The sequence below is a fragment of the Xenopus tropicalis genome, chromosome 2 (genome assembly GCF_000004195.4).
Source record: "Xenopus tropicalis strain Nigerian chromosome 2, UCB_Xtro_10.0, whole genome shotgun sequence".
Taxonomy (NCBI): domain Eukaryota; kingdom Metazoa; phylum Chordata; class Amphibia; order Anura; family Pipidae; genus Xenopus; species Xenopus tropicalis.
This window is the reverse complement of record NC_030678.2, coordinates 71,817,183-71,834,227: the sequence shown is the minus strand read 5'-3', so window position 1 is coordinate 71,834,227 and position 17,045 is coordinate 71,817,183. Positions and strand designations below refer to the sequence as shown.

Genomic DNA, 17,045 nt, shown 5'->3' with positions numbered 1-17,045 from the left:
AGTCCCACCCAATAGCTGCACTCAGTTGCCTCAGCTCCAACTACACAGTGGTTGACACAGGATATGGTGCTTAAAGGGTTAAACAAGATAAATTTAAACAAGGCACCTGGGCCAGATGGAATACACCCTTGGGTACTGAGAGAGCTAGGGTCAGATTTACACGTATGGTACCTAGGGATTGGAAGAAGGCGAATGTCATTCCTATATTTAAAAAGGGAGTAAGATCTCAGCCTGGCAATTATAGGCCTGTAAGTTTGACATCCGTGGTGGCAAGCTATTTGAAGGCCTGCTAAGGGATCACATACAAAATTATGTACTTGAGAATGGCATTATGAGCAGTAATTAGTATTGCTTTATGAAGGACAGGTCATGTCAGACCAATTTAATTGCTTTTTATGATGAGGTAAGTAAGAAGCTGGACAGTGGGGATGCAGTAGATATAATCTATTTGGATTTTGCCAAAGCATTTTATACTGTTCCCCACAAACGACTGCTTTCTAAACTAAGGTCTATTGGTGAAGTCATTTGCACATGGATAGAAAACTGGCTACAGGATCGGGTACAGAGGGTGGTTGTTAATGGCACATTCTCTACTTGGAATAAGGTTCTCAGTGGGGTCCCTCAGGGTTCTGTACTGGGTCCATTTTGTTTAACTTGTTCATAAATGACTTGGGGGAGGGTATTATAAGTAATGTATCAGTGTTTGCAGATGACACAAAACTCTGCAGCCCAGTCAATTCTATCCAGAATGTGACATCCTTGCAGCAGGATCTTGACCAACTGGCAATCTGGGCGGCTAAGTGGTAGATGAGATTTTATGTGGATAAATGTAAGGTCATGCACCTGGGATGTAAAAATATGCAAGCCACTTATACCCTTCTGTAGCAAGCAATGCCAGGCAGCAGCTGCAAGGGCAAACAAGGTTTTGAGCTGTATTAAAAGGGGTATAGATTCACGGGAGGAGGGGGTTATTCTTCCACTTTACAGAGCACTGGTAAGGCCCCATCTAGAATATGCTGTTCAGTTTTGGTCTCCAGTGCTTAAACGGGACATTATTGAATTAGAGAGGGTCCAGAGAAGGGCAACTAAGTTGGTAAAGGGTATGGAAAGTCTCAGTTTTGAAGAAAGACTGGCCAAGTTGGGTGTGTTTACACTGGATAAGAGGCGCTTAAGAGGTGACATGATAACTATGTATAAATATATAAGGGGATCATATAATAACCTCTCTAATGCTTTATTTACCAGTAGATCCTTCCAACAGACACGAGGGCACCCACTCCGTTTAGAAGAAGGGAGGTTCCGTTTAAATATTCGGAAAGGATTTTTTACAGTGAGAGCTGTGAAGTTGTGGAATTCCCTCCCTGAATCAGTCGTGCTGGCTGATACATTATATAGCTTTAAGAAGGGGTTGGATGGCTTCTTAGCAAGTGAGGGAATACAGGGTTATGGGAGGTAGCTCTTAGTACAAGTTGATCCAGGGACTGGTCCGATTGCCATCTTGGAGTCAGGAAGGAACTTTTTCCCCTAGTAGTTAGGCAGGTTATATATAGTCATTATGGTTGAACGTGATGGACGTATGTCTTTTTACTAGTTACTATGTTACTATGTTGCTTTACAAGTTTCTCTTCGCTGGGTTGGAGGCTTTACTTTCAGTTTTCAGTTCTTGGGTGCAATATGTTCATTTGGTTCGGATCTTATAGGTGTTCTCTCTGGGGGGGTGTTGGGTTCACCCTGGAGATAGCTCATTGCATCCTCGATGTCATTTGGGTATATGACCGTGAAGGTAAGTCCTTTTTATTGATAGATGAGTTTAAATGGGAAACCCCATCTGTATGGTATGTTCTTTTGGCAAAGGACATCTGTTAGTGATTTGAGATCTCTTCACTTTTGCAAGGTGGAGGAGGCTAGGTCTGCATATATTTTCGGGGTGATCTCCTCTTGTTCCAGTTGGGCTGTTCTGGATGCCTTTAGTATGGCTTCCTTGATGTGGTAATAGTGGAATCTCACTATGTCTCTAGTGGGTAGATTTGGTTTTGGTCAAGCTCAAACCCTGTGGGCTCTGTTTAGTAGTAGAAGTTGCTCCCCGACATCAGGTAGTAGCGTTTTAAAGTATTTGGGCTGTTTCAGGTATGTCCCGGTCAGAGATTGTTTCTTCTGGTGCAGTTTGCCAGGTCTTCTTTTAATTCTCTAAGTTGCACCTGTAGGTCCTGAATTTTTATTTCCATATTTAGTTCTTGTATGTCTTTTCTTGTACATGGGGCATCTGAGTCCTGTTTCGTAGGTGATGAAGTTTGTTTTGTGGCTTTGTTGGTTGATGTTCTGCTTTTAAAGAAGTCTGTTGCTCCTTCAGATGTGGTGTTTGTTTGTTTCTGTCCCCCTTCAGTCATTTTGCATGGCGTTGGAGTGGTGTATTGGGATCTGTACTGGCTATCCAGGTCGAGCTTGCTTGGATTTGGGGGGGGGTGCTCTGTGGGTAGCGGGAGTGGTATATAATTGTGGGTAGTTGTTTTGGGGCAGGATTGGTACAGGTCTAGGTACAGTAGTTTTGCAGAGATTCTTTTTTTTGGGAGAGAAAAGAGGGAAAAAAGGCAGGAGCAGGTAAGGAAGGGGTTGATTAGTTATTAGTTGTCTCTTGTTTGTTGGGGGGGAGCTTATAGTCTGTGCATTGTGCTTTTTTGTTTATAGTTTCCTTAAAATCTGAAGCAGCAGCTTTATTTATGTGCAAAGTGTGCCCCCTGTGGTTAGCCACACACTGGGCTTTCTTGCATTGTATTGCGGTTGTTGGATATGATTCCCACCGCAGTGCGTCACAGTGCTGGTGGGCATGCAGTTGGGGTCTGGATCCTGCGGGCCGCGGTCAATGTTCATGGTTTTTGGCTGCCCTGGGTACCTGAGAGGATACGTGCTGGGCCCAGCCTGAGTAGGGGCCAATGCTCTTGCAGTGCAGCGCACAGTCTTTCCTGGATCGGGTCTCTGCAGCTGGGCCTAAGGTGCTCCAGCACTTCCAGTCACGCTTATCTGCACGAGGGGTGCCCCGTTTGGCTAGCGAGTCTGGGGTTGCTTTTTGTTGCTTTTGCACTGAGGTAAGTCACTGCGTGGTCAGGTGTGTGGTTGAGGTGTGAGACCTGAAGGCTGCAGTCAGTGTGCATGGTCTGTGGCCACCTGAGGATCAGAAATCATGCTGCCGCTGGTTCCCCACTGTTATTAGGTGTTGAGGGATGTGTTGTGAGGTGTTGGTGACCGATTGTAGGCTAATGGTGGGTTAGAACAGAGAAGTGATTCAGTTAAGCAGCCTTCTTTGACAGCATCCAGAACACACCCCCCATTTTTCATATTTTCATAATTTTCCAACATGTTCTGCATCTTCTTCCTCCACTGAATTTTGTTGCTTAGCTGGTTTTCCCTTGGCTTATAGCTAACATAACACCACATCATATTCTTCTTTATGGGAACATTGGTACTACTCTTATGAACCAGTCTATATGCTAGAAACTGGTTCATTATTTGGATCTCAAAACATTTTGGGTGAAAATTTTGCTTGTCAGCATAAGGGCCAATGGCACATAGGGAGCTTTGTCTTCCACAAGAAGCCCTTCCTGCATACAACAAAGCGATTAAATATATCTTTATATCACGGCACAGAAAAAAAAGCAAGTAAAATGGAAAAATCAGATCAATTGTGAACATCCCCATCAGGCTGGTAGCCACGCCCCCCTGCTTTAATCTTTCTGAGCCATCAGATTTTGGCAGGGTGTCCACCATTAGACTTTCATCTGGTATAACTTATTATTTAAACCTTATTTTGTGATAAGCAATGCTGCATATAACACTGCCTACTTACCTTACCAATGGGATTGTGGCATTCATTAGCACTGGAGAACTACTTATCCATTAGTGATGATGAGCGAATTTTGTCGCCAAACATAGATTTGTAACGAATGTCTGCATTTTACAATTGGTGAATTGTTTTGTGAAGCTTCAGCGAAAATTCGCTCAATAGCCGCTTTCGCAAATTTTTCAGTAGTTTTGAGAATTTTTCATCCAAGTGAAACGGGACAGATTCGATCATCAACAACTTACCGTCATACAAGTTTTACAGTACAGAAATACAGACTAATGTATTGGCTGGGGAGCAGTCAATATTTCTTGATGATAGGAATCTATTAGTATTTAGTGTTTCTGAATAATATGATTTGTGGGATTTCTGTTACTGCTCTAGCTAGCTCTATTTGCTCACACAGTATGGTGCATTTTTCAGAAGGTTTTTTTATATGATTTTTGGCTTGAACTGTTAAAAATATCAGTGTATTATGAAGTGAGCTTGGATGCACTGCAACTGGAGAAAATACCTGTCTCTAATGAAATGGAAAGTAACTATATAAATTAATACAATGGTAGAATAGTGTAGCACAGTAGTTCATCATTATTATCTACAAATGTAAACATTTGCAGTAAGTTCTATAACCCTGTATTGTTCAAACAACAGCATCATTATAGCTGTTCAGTGTAAATAGCAGAGTCATGCATCATAGAATTCCTCAGTTGCATTATTAAATGACATCTCAGCTGTATTAACATAAATAACAATGTATTAAACAGAACTATGCACAAGAGTAACAGACGGCAGATGAGCAGGGACACAGCCTCTATGGGGAAGGAGAATGAGGAATGAAATTGGCACAGTACATTAGCCTGGTGTGGTAGTTAGGGGTGGGGTAGCTAATTTGCCTGGGCAAAGGACAGAGGGAGTGTCTTATGGAAGATACTCAGACCAGTTGGTGCTCACTAACAAACAGTGCCTGAATTCAAAGACAGCTGCCTTGGCTTTACAATTATTGCCCTAATTTATATATTAAACATTTCTGACATTAGGTAAAGTGGATGGACTTCTGGCATTCAAGGACGTAATTTTTAGACCAAGTAAGAAGGTAAGAAACATCTATTTTATGGCATGTACTATATTTTATAGTATAATATTTCTCTTTAAGGGGAGGCTATATTTATAGAGGAAGCTTGAGACACTTTAAAGAATATTGTAAATAAGTATTCATATTTCCTTGATGCAGACTTCACAATATTTAGCATTTTCCAAATTACAGTTTGACTTAATTACATACTGCATATTTTGACCAATTATTTATTTATTTATTTTTAAATGACCTCATTCAGTCAGGCTTATGTAGAAAAGGTGCATAAACACTATCTGAACTTTCAAAACAAAATATTTATGCTCTTTTTTACAAAGACATACCTCATTCCACAGGCAGAAAGGAAGCCTACTACTCTTAAAGGAACAGTAACACTAAAAATGTATAAGCAAAAAATCCAATCTACCCTCCCCCAATAACACTTCTATCCTGGACAAGTTCATTATGTTTAATGTTTTATACTTAAATAATGCCATAAAAACTTCTGGTTTTAAAAAGAAAGTCAGCTAGCAGGAGATTGGAGTGCGTATATAAGTGCATATCGCCACATTGCCTTTTTTAATACACAGTACACAACCAGAAGAGGGATTTTATGGCATTATATATGTATAAAACATTAAAGATAATGAACTTTGTCCTGGGTAGAAGTGTTATTGGGGGAGGGTAGAATGGATTTATGACTGTTCCTTTAGGAACCATTTCCCAACCCCCATAGACTAAAAGTGTGATGCAACCCCTCCTTTACCTTGTTGCATTGTAAAGTAATGGATTCAGGGACTTGAAGTCATTCTGTTTTCCATAATGGGTGTTGTATACTTTCTTTGGAAAGAACAGGAAGGTACAAGGTGAGGGAGGGAACCCAAGGTAATTGAGGAACTGGTCACTGCAGCCCAGGCAGATTAGCTGGTTTTCTCCTGGCTTATACATAACATAATTGAGTAAGAACACCACATCATATTCTTCTCTAAGGGAACATTGGTACTACTCTTATGACCCAGTCTATATGCTCAGTCCTCAGGTGAAACTAGTTCATGATTGGGATCTTGAAACATTTTTGGGGAAAATTTTGCTTGTCAGGATAAGGGCCAATGGCACATTTGGAGCTTTGGCTTCCACAAGAAGCCCCTCCTTGTGACAACAAAGCAATTAAAAATACCTGAATATTAAGTATTTTCAGGTGATATGTTGTCTGCAAAAAGCATGATTTCCCTGTGGGCAATAGAATGCCCAAGTGGATGGCAGCAGATAGGCACTGTGCCACATGTCTGATTAACCTAAGATAACTATATAGTGTGAGCGAGATCAGACATACAGACAGTTCTTTTGCGTAAGTAAAGTCTGTTTATTACGTACAGTATTAGACTCTGTTTTTAGACAGGAGCATAAACAAAATACCGTATATACTTGAGTATAAGCCGATCCGTATATAAGCCGAGGTACCTAATTTTACCTAAGAAAACTGGAAAAACATATTGACTCAAGCATAAGCCTAGGGTGGGAAATGCAGCAGCTACTGCTAAGTTTTAATAATCAAAATAAATACCAATAAAATTACATTAATTGAGGCATCAGTGGGGTATATGTTATTCAATATTTATTTCAAAGAAAAATGGTAAACTAGCTCTGTAAGCGGAGAAGAGGGTCAACAAAAACAATATGAGTACTACCCCACGCTCATTGCACATTGGCAAACTGGCAGCAGACCCAGTCCTGGAGGAGATGTAAGGGGAAATAAGTATTGCTAGTGGGAGCCTAGGCCAGGGCACTGGAGGGTCTGGTTGCAGGTGGCTTAATTTGCACACAAAGGAGAGAGGGTGCTAGTCTAGAGGGACCCATGGCACCTGACTCGAGTATAAGCCGAGGGTGACTTTTTTCAGCACATTTTGGGTGCTGAAAAACTAGGCTTATACTCGAGTATATACAGTAAAACAAAACAAAACCCTTGCCACACTTGGGCTCTAACTAATACACAAGGTGCTTTCCCTCTCAGTACCTTCAGAGAGTCCTTTTTGTTGGGGAAAAAAACAGCAGCACTCCAGGTTATCCAGCACCGGATTTCTTATCCAGGTGCCCTGAAGCCACCCCCATTCAGCAATTCCCCCCCCCCCCCGTGTGCGTATTCACGAACACCATATGCACATACGCATACGCACAAGCGGATTCTCTTGCGTTTTTATGCGGATATCGGCTTCATGCGCCTGCACCCGCGGGTATTCCATTCATTTGGGTGCAGGCACAGATAGGCAGCGTATGCCGATATTTTCAGCAAGCGTTTTTCAGCTTTCGAAAATATACGCCATACGCCTGGTCTGACATTAGCCTTAAACTCACAATTTGTGCTGCCCTAAGCCTGGGCCTTTGCGGCCTTGCCACAAATTCAGGCCTGAGGTTATCCTACACAGGCACAAACCCTCCCTCCCAAGTCTAAGGCTGATGCCACACCAGGCGTAGGGCTGATTTTTTCGGCAAGCGGAAAAACGCTTGCCGAAAATTCAGCCCTACGCCTGCTACTTGTGCCTGCGCCCGAATGAATGGGATACGCTCGGGTGCAGGCACATGTAGCCGATATACGCATGAAAACGCGAGACTTTGCATTCTCTCGCGTTTTCGTGCGTATATCGGCTACATGTGCCTGCACCCGAGCGTATCCCATTCATTCGGGCGCAGGCACAAGTAGCAGGCGTAGGGCTGAATTTTCGGCAAGCGTTTTTCCGCTTGCCGAAAAAATCAGCCCTACGCCTGGTGTGGCATCAGCCTTAGTCAGTCTGAGCCCCTCACTCTCTCTGGCTGCTAGAACATCCAGCTTGCTAATTACGCCCCAGGTGAGACTTCCTTGGGGAATTAACCCACTCAGGACCGCTACACATAAGGGAGAAGGAGATGAACACAGGGGAAATATATCTCCCGTTTCACAATAGGTATACCTGTCTCGATCTAGGCATAGATACCTATATAAGTATCTTAATAGGTATCTATATGTATGCTGTAGTATTCAATGTACGGCAGTCATGATTAATACTCTGAGAATCCCTATTTTTTATTCCTGTAGCAGTGGTACACAAAAGGTAAAAAAAATGTATGCATGTTATAGGGACCATAGATTGTAAGGTGCACTGCATCAGGCACTGATATGAATGATGTATAACCTTTGTAAAGCACTGTATAAATGTGGCAGCACTATATAAATATACTAATAGTAATAATTATAATGTGTTCTAAGTTCTCAGCTGGTGATTAGAAGTTGTCAAAATCACAGTTTCGCCCATGATTGTTTATTCATTTATTTATTTTCTGGCATAGCTATTTTTCAGATGTGACATTATGGTAGACCAGAACACATGGGATTCAAAGCACTTAGCAAAATAAAAAGGAAGAATTCAGGATTTATTAAAACATTTTTTAAGACAAACAAGACAGCATAATATAGTAAATGCTTCTAAAAACTTGGTTGAACAGTAAATTTGTTGTATACTGCAAGGAAAGAACAAGCTAAGGACTAAGCTGGGATTTTGTACAAATTCACAGTGGCACGGTTCGAATTCAGTTCTAGTCAGATTGACAGACTGGGCAGTATAGTGATGTAAGCAAATGAGGGGGATATTGTGATAGTTGGGGGTGGGGGAGTTGTGTGTGGCTAGGCTTGCAGGGTACTGTAATAAGTGGTATTGCCTTTGGCATAAATACTACTCTGCTTTGTAATCATTTTATTACAGTGATTGTCCTTTATTTGTTTCTCTAAACATGTTTGGAAACCTTATTTACTTTAAAGCTATAGCAATAGAGTTTTTACTTTATATTTAACAGTTTAGACAGTTTGGTGTCCTGGCTAAAGTATGTTCGGTATAGGCATTTAGTGTAGGAATGAAATGCCACTTATAACTGATATGTGCTACAGAGAAGCAATTTTTGGACCTAATTCTTTTTTTTCTTAGTTAAGGAAATATATAAATAAACCCTTAAATATGGCAAAGTCTACATGTACCTCAGGCTGAAAAATTACAGATTTTTTCTTTATACAGTTTAATACTGGTTATGTAGTATAAGTGATTTATTTGGTTAGTAAAGGGTTACCTGTTCACATTGCTTAATTTAAGTTAATGGGGGGAACGTAATAAGGCTGTAATGGAAAAAACATTTACAATGACAAAATGTATGCCTCTGCATGAACAAATTTGCCTTTATGTGAATTTAGGCTAATGCCCCACTATGCATATGGCGTATATTTTCGGCAAGCTAAAAAACACTTGCCAAGAATATGCGCCATTTGCTTCTACCTGTGCCTGCACTAGAATTTATGGTTATTATAAATGGGTGACATTTAGAACTCACAATTTGATAAAAAAAAAAAAGCTTCTAAAAATATAACATGGGTATTAAGCTCTAAACTCACATTTTGATAAATCTGCCCCTATGTGTGTAACCTGTTGAGTCACAGAAGGGAATTCACATATTTTGATGCTTTAATTTAACTGACATAAATAAAGATTACATCCCGCTGTTGGGTTTCCTTTAAGCCAGTGAAAATGTATCTAGCTTTCTGTTTATCTTTATAGCTCATATAATAAATGTAAATGACTCACAAAGCTCAAAGTTCAGTGCCACCAGTCAGGAAGAAATCTGAAGAATTTCTATAGGGAAGTTAGAGATATTCTACAGATGTAAAATATAACCTTTAGGGGCAGATTCACTAAAGGTCGTTAATGCTTATCGCATAGTTTTTTGCATTAAAAAGCATGCGATAAATAAGTACCGCTTCATCAACGTAATTTTGCATGCATTAAAAATCGCATTATCGCAATGCGTTATTTACATCTTATTGTGGTAATTATCAAATAGAAATAATACTAACGCATGATTCACAAACACATATGAAGCCTTAAAAGCATAAAATATGGTGATAATTACTGTGAAACTTAACCCTCCCAGGAGTAGGCGTTACTAAGCAAAATTGCAGCTGGTGATTGTGGTGACAAGATGGAGTTTGCAGTCGGATTTTTTCAAGTATGTGATCTTCCTAGAGTGATGCATCCTCCAGTTTTCAGGGAAATGGTAATTTTCATAACTTAATAGCGTGCGCTAATATCACGTGCTATGAAATGACGCATAAATATATTGCATGATTTAAAATAACGCTTAAAAATATGTAATCGCCAGATAAATAACGACAAGAACATCACTTCTTAATTCAGACAAGTGTCCTTTTAGTGAATCGATCGCAAAAAATAATAAGTGATAATATTTTTAATGCATGCTATAAATAGCACTTGTTTTTTCGGACTTAAGTGAATCGGCCCCTTAGTATCTAATAAAACTAGAATAATATTTGGTAATAATGTTAAAATATTTGGTAATCTATATTTTATATATATCTTTTGTATGAAGGCATACAAAAATACCAATCGCTATCTGAAAATTATCTTCAAATTGGTTCAAAAATGTCAGCAATAATCTAATAAATAATTTGTGGTATTCAAGTTTTTTATCCAAACAAGTTTTCTTGATTGATAAATAAGCGGGCATTTGATATGCGCATTTATTTGATTTAGACAAATTCAAATTGATAAATAAGCCCATGACAGATGAACACTAAACTATTTATACCTCTATATCTACTGTTTCCACAAACGTCCTCCTTACCCCTGACTAGGTATAGCAAAACACATATAGGCTGCTTTCACAGCATTGCACATAATCTCAGCTTCACTTTTTCTACACTGCTGCTACTGGATTTAGATGGTAGTAGAATCTCTGCCTTCACTGTAATCACTTTCTCAGCTCATACTACACCAAATATGATGTTCATATCAGTGTCATCTGTGCTAGATGGGTGGGAGAACTAATGCAGTGGCATCCGCCATAATTAAAAATGTTATGAATGCAGAAGCAGAAGATCAGTAAAAGCTCCAAAGGTTACTTGGCACAAACTATGCCCCTGTCATTATATTACTATAGCTCCTGTATATCTGACCCAAGAAAGCCATAATGATCAAAATGAAAAATGATAATTATTATACATAAGCATTTTCAGGCCCGGATTTGTGGAGAGGCCACAAAGGCCCAGGCCTAGGGCGGCAAAAGTTTAGGGGCGGCATGACGCCCCGCCGCAATTAAATTTTTTAATTTTGCTCCTATACGGAGCAATGGGGACCTCTCCCCACTGCTCCGTATGGGAGATGAAATGTTTGCGCATGCGCAGCTGACGCGGAGGGAGTGTTCGCGCATGCGCTCGCTGTGTGGGGGGGGGCGGGGTTGGCGATTCACGCATGCGCACAGGGGGAGGCCGGAGGGGGTGGCCTCGGGGCGCCCGCGTCACAAATCCGGCGCTGAGCATTTTCTATACATAAGACTTTTCTAGAGCCTAATTAATATTAATGGTAAAAATTCCCTGGCTATAACAGTAAACCCATTGTTCTGGTTACAGCATCTTTTTGTATACCATGTCATTCTGCACTGACCTCTGCAATTGTTTACTAGTCTGAGAAGTTTATTGCTTCAGTGATTAGTAAAGAAATGTACTTTAGTCCAGAGAAGGCTTGTGTTTTATTTCCTGGATCTCCAGGTTTATTATTAACTTCAGCTGCTTTTAAATACTGAAGAATTCTTTCATGTATTATGAAAACACATGTATATAACTACTACTAATATGAGTTATGAAATAAAGAATGTTTCACTTTTTAATGTAGGAAATGTAATTAAACATTGTGTTTAATGGGTACTTATTACTGGATAACAAAATGCTGGAGGATGAAATGTACAGCACTGTGTATATAGTAGCTTTTAATAAATAAATAAATATATACAGTATATCAAGTGACTTGGTGATGTTACAACCACTGACACTGTTATATTATGTAACACTATTTAATGGATAGTCTAATCTATGGTATCTATCTTGTTCTTACCCAATACAGATGTGGTCAGTTGCAGCACCCAGTACAACACACAGTGTCGGACTGGCCCACCAGGATACCAGGAAAACTCCCGGTGGGCCCAGGTGTCAGTGGGCCCTCCTGCTCCTGACCATTTGGCCTATTTCATGGTCATTCCCTATTTCTGAATGGGAGCAAAGAGGAGAAATAGATGGAAGAATAGATGCTAGCATGTAAATAAACATAGGTTGGGCGAGGAAAGGAGGAAAAATAGTTCGGAGAGTGGGCCTATGGTCTAAGGTTTTCTGGTGGGCCCCTGAGGTCCCAGTCCGACACTGACAACACATGTTATATGGGACTCTTTTCTTTCAGAAACTGATCTATCCAAAAACTTGTGTGTTAGTGGTTCTTAAAAAAAATTAAACTCTATTTGCTGGATGTTACACAGTCTCTTAGGTGGCACAATTCACATGGTTACTTCAGACACTTTCATTCCATGGTATTTTCAGACGGTCATAATATTCTCATACCCCATAGCTAGTACTAGTGCTCATTATGGTGCCTTAAAGGAACAGTAACACCAAAAAATGAAAGTGTATAAAAGTAACTAAAATATAATGTGCTGCTGCCCTGCACTGGTAAAAGTTGTGTGTTTACTTTAGAAAGTCTACTATAATTTATATAAATAAGCTGCTATGTAGCCATGGAGGCAGCCATTTAAAGGATAAAAGGCACAGGCACATAGCAGATAACAGATAAAACACTATTGTATTCTACAGAACTTATCTGTTATCTGCTATGTAACCTGTGCCTTTTCTCCTTTTCTCCAGCTTCAATGGCTGCCCCCATGGCTACACAGCAGCTTATTATTTAAATTATAGTAGTGTTACTGTAGCAAACACACCAGTTTTACCAGTGCAGGGCAACAGTGCATTATATTTGTATTACTTTAAAGCTCTTTCATTTTTTGGTGTTACTGTTCCTTTAATCCAGGAATCTCCTACTATAAGCATTTTTTGCAGCAACTTTTTTCCATAAAAACTGTTTATCGCAGTACCTTTTTCAGTCCAAAATTTTGTTCAACACGCAACAAACTTATTTGTTGCTAAACAAACAAGATAGCAGCCCTTAATAATTGTGAAAGCAAAGCCTTAATTAGTAACACATCAGCAGTTACAGTTGGACTTTGGCTTGGATATGTAGCAACCACTTAAATTTAACTGAAGCTGAGATGACAGTAATTGCTTGACTGAACTGGGATTATTGTATAGTGAAATGATAAAACTGATTTTGCCTTCAAAATTCTTTGCATTCATATGAAAAATAATTAGAATTTAAAGGAGAAAGAAAGGTAAAAACTAAGTAAGCTTTATCAGAAAGCTCAATGTAAATACAGCCATAAGCACTCACAGAAACGCTACACTGACTTCTCTTTCAAAAGATACAGGATTTCTTGTCTGTTTGTTTTCCTCTGCCAGAGACACGCAGCTCTCCCCTCTCCTGCTCCCCCCCACAAGAATGCTAAGAACTCCCTGCCCCCCATTAGGAATGTGTGATCTGAGCCAATCAGCAGGAAGCTTCCTTATAGTCTTACAAACTGAGCATGTACACCGGTCTTGGTCTTGGTGCAGGAGTGATGGAGTGCAGGCTTTATGGGAACTTTCTTTACAGAGCTCAGCGTTTTTTTCCTATTAGGCTTCTGATTATCTGAACGGGAGAAATATGGGGAGACTTAAGGGCACTATTGAGACAACTGAAGGTATGCCTGCAGCTTGAGATTAACTCTTTATTAGCCTTTCCTTCTCCTTTAAGAGATTTAAGAGTCACTACACCCTCAAAAAATTGGGGTCTATAGGTGTTTTGTTTTTTGAAGTAACATTTTCCCTGGTCTCTGGCTGTTTTACTAAATACTTTGATGCTGCTTTTCACTCCTAGAGCAAGTATTGCAGAAACTGCCCTCACAATCTCTTCTTCTACTGCGGTCTACCTCCACCTTAGGCTCTTTTGGTACCAACAACCCCCTCCATTAAGTGTGGGACCACAAAAAAGGCACAGCACATGATTACTTTCCTTTTTTAATCGACTAGAGAATTCTTACACCCCCATGCCAAACACTGAGCTGCCAGGGAAATTATTTGACCTTGAAATAGGAAACAATTCCTAACTATAAACAGGAACAGCTCTCAGCTGTCCAAACCTTATGTGCACTGCCTGAAGTTTCCCCTTACCCTCCTACAATTACAACAGTTCTTTTCAGAGTGTAGGTTTATTTTCATCCCATAGACAAGGAAACTGCTTCCCAGAATGCAATAAATTCCAATAATCAATATGAATTCCAGGAAATTAGGGGCCTTATTGATGATGCGAGTGCATAGTACAAGATGCAATACCCATGTTTTTTGTTTGCCCACAATGCATCATTCCCCCTGTCCCCCGAATTCCAGTGTGGCTGCGGACACCACAACTTATGTATGATGCCCCAATAAGAATGAAAGTAAGGTAAGGAAGTACAAAGAATACAACACATTTATTTTATATTAGTGTAATATCAGTTATGAAGAAAGACTGGCCAAGTTGGGTCTGTTTACACTGGAGAAGAGGTGCTTAAGAGGTGACATGATAACTATGTATAAATATATAAGGAGATCATATAATAACCTCTCTAATGTTTTATTTACCAGTAGGTCCTTCCAACGGACACGAGGGCACCCACTCCGTTTAGAAGAAGGGAGGTTCCATTTAAATATTCGGAAAGGTTTCTTTACAGTGAGAGCTGTGAAGTTGTGGAATTCCCTCCCCAAATTAGTCATACTGGCTGATACATTATAAAGCTTTAAGAAGGGGCTGGATGGCTTCTTAGCAAGTGAGGGAATACAGGGTTATGGGAGATAGCTCTTAGTGCAAGTTGATCCAGGGACTGGTCCGATTGCCATCTTGGAGTCAGGAAGGATTTTTTCCCTCTGTGGTAAATTAGAGAGGCTTCAGATGGGGTTTTTTTGCCTTCCTCTGGATCAACTAGAAGTTAGGAAGGTTATATATGTAGGCATTATGGTTGAACGTGATGGACATACAGCTTTTTTCAACCTAACTTACTATGTAATATGTTTTGGGACTTTTTTTAGGTGAGTTATCTAAGTAAAACTGCATGCTGTTTGCATCAAAAACTAGGTATGGGGGTGTTCTCCAAAAATTACCATAATTCAAAGTCTGTGCCAAATTTCCCAGTTAGACAGGGTACAATAAAAGATGAACCCCTATCAGACCAATAATCAGAGCAGCAGATAGTCATATCAATGACAGTCACTAGCAGTGTGTTTAATGTGGTAGGTGGGAGGCTGTGTCATCATCAGAGCTTATAAGAGCAGCTTCAAGTTCTCCACCTTTATGTTATAACTATGGAAAAACAGGACCTGTCCATACTGCTGTGCAATATTAAAACACAATTAATGTAACCATAACACCATATATCAATTCCTTTTACTACATGAAACTTAGCAGATTTAAATATATTCTGCATGGCAAGTCTGGTAGAACCTTAGAGGCAGGACAAATGTATTTGTTGCTAAACAAGATGGCAGCCCTTAATAATTGTGACAAGCAAAGCCTTAATTAGTAACAAATCAGCAGTTACAAGAGCCACTACACCCTGAAATAATTGTGTATAGTACAGGGGAATATTCACATCCAGTACATTGCTTTAGCTTATGCAATCTCTCTGTACAGTCTATGATAAAACCTAGAGTGTTGTCGCCAGGGCCCTGGCCCTTGTGGCCCCACATCCCCAGGCCCACTACCTACCCAGGGGACAGGGGGAGGGGGGATCAGTTTATGTTAGATTTAAAAGGAGGTATGCAGTTGGAGGGTGGTATGGGATTTACGATGGGAGTGAGTGCTTCCACAGCTGGGGTGGTGGGCGCTTGGGTGACAGCCCTAGGTGAGCTCCAAACACTGCAGTCCAATACTGGATAACCAGCATATAATTTATATTCTAAGGGCAAAGACAAACTGGGCAATTAGTAGCCACAACTCTTAAAAGTTGCAGTGACTAATCGGCACACTGCAAACTATGCGCAATTAGTCGTGGCAACTTATGGTGATTTAACTGCCATAGATTAATATCTATGGCAGTTAAATCACCACGATTAGCCACCGCCACTAGTTTTTTAAGTTGCGGCAACTACTCACCCTGTGTATCTACGCCCCTTAGAGCTAAACTCCACAGAAGCTTTTGTAGGATGGTGTCAAATTTTCTGACTTACAGAAAAGTTAACGCCCATAGACTCAATTTTAAGGAAATAATTTACATTTTTAAAAAATATTTCCTTTTTCTCTGTAATAATAAAACAGTACCTTGTACTTGATTCTAACTCAAATATAATTAATCTTTATTTAGCAGACTTAAGGTATGGAGATCCAAATTATGGAAAGATCCCTTATCCAGAAAACCCCAGGTCCCAAGCATTTTGAAAAACAGGTCTCATACCTGTACTGTGATTTGTGTTTAAAGTGTAAATATTTAGCTTCACAATATGGTGATTCAAATATGAAAATAACCCTTATATAGAAAATCCCAGGTCCCAACATCTGCAGAACTGCAAAACAAAGCATGTTGGGCTAACCTACTCCACCCCTACTTAAATAAAGGAGTACAGGTATAGTATCTGTTATCCAAAACCAATTATCCAGAAAGCTCCAAATTACAGAATGGCCATTTCTCATAAACTTCATTTTAATCAAATAATCCTTTTTCTCTATAATAATAAACCAGTACCTTGTACTTGATCCCAACTAAGATATGATTAATCCTTATTTGAGGCAAAACAAATTTACTTGCATTTTATGAGGAGGTGAGCAGAAACCTAGACAAGAGGGTGTGATCTGTTTATATTTTGCTAAAGCATTTGATACAGTACCACATAGAAGGTAACTGATTAAGGAATATTGCCCTGGAATATAATAACTGTACTTAGAGAACTGGCTGAAGAAAAGGTTACAAAGGTTGGTGGTAAATGGAACATTTTATAATTGGATTATGACCGTGTGATAAAAATAAATTGTGTCAACTGGAATTATTTATGCCACCAGAAAAACTTGGGAGGAGATTGAAAAGGAGGCACCACTTTGTTAAGTTTGTAAGTTTGTTATGCTCTATAAGGTATGAGCTGTTTTATATTTGTTACACTTTTAGAAGAAATTTGTACCACCTTATGGGAAGATTTCTAGTGATTCAAATGCATAATTTAATAAC

The 17,045-nt window shown here is 39.7% G+C and overlaps 1 protein-coding gene across 2 annotated transcripts in view; it reads left to right on the top strand.

The window, feature by feature from the left end:
• The first annotated feature begins 4,763 nt into the window (after positions 1–4,763).
• Positions 4,764–17,045, top strand: part of eps8l3 (EPS8-like 3) — a 38,726-nt gene continuing 26,444 nt past the window's right edge. The window contains exon 1 of one of the 2 annotated variants that reach the window (XM_012961578.3): positions 4,764–4,928. The gene's annotated coding sequence lies outside the window, so the exon portion shown is untranslated. 2 annotated transcript variants of the gene reach the window in all.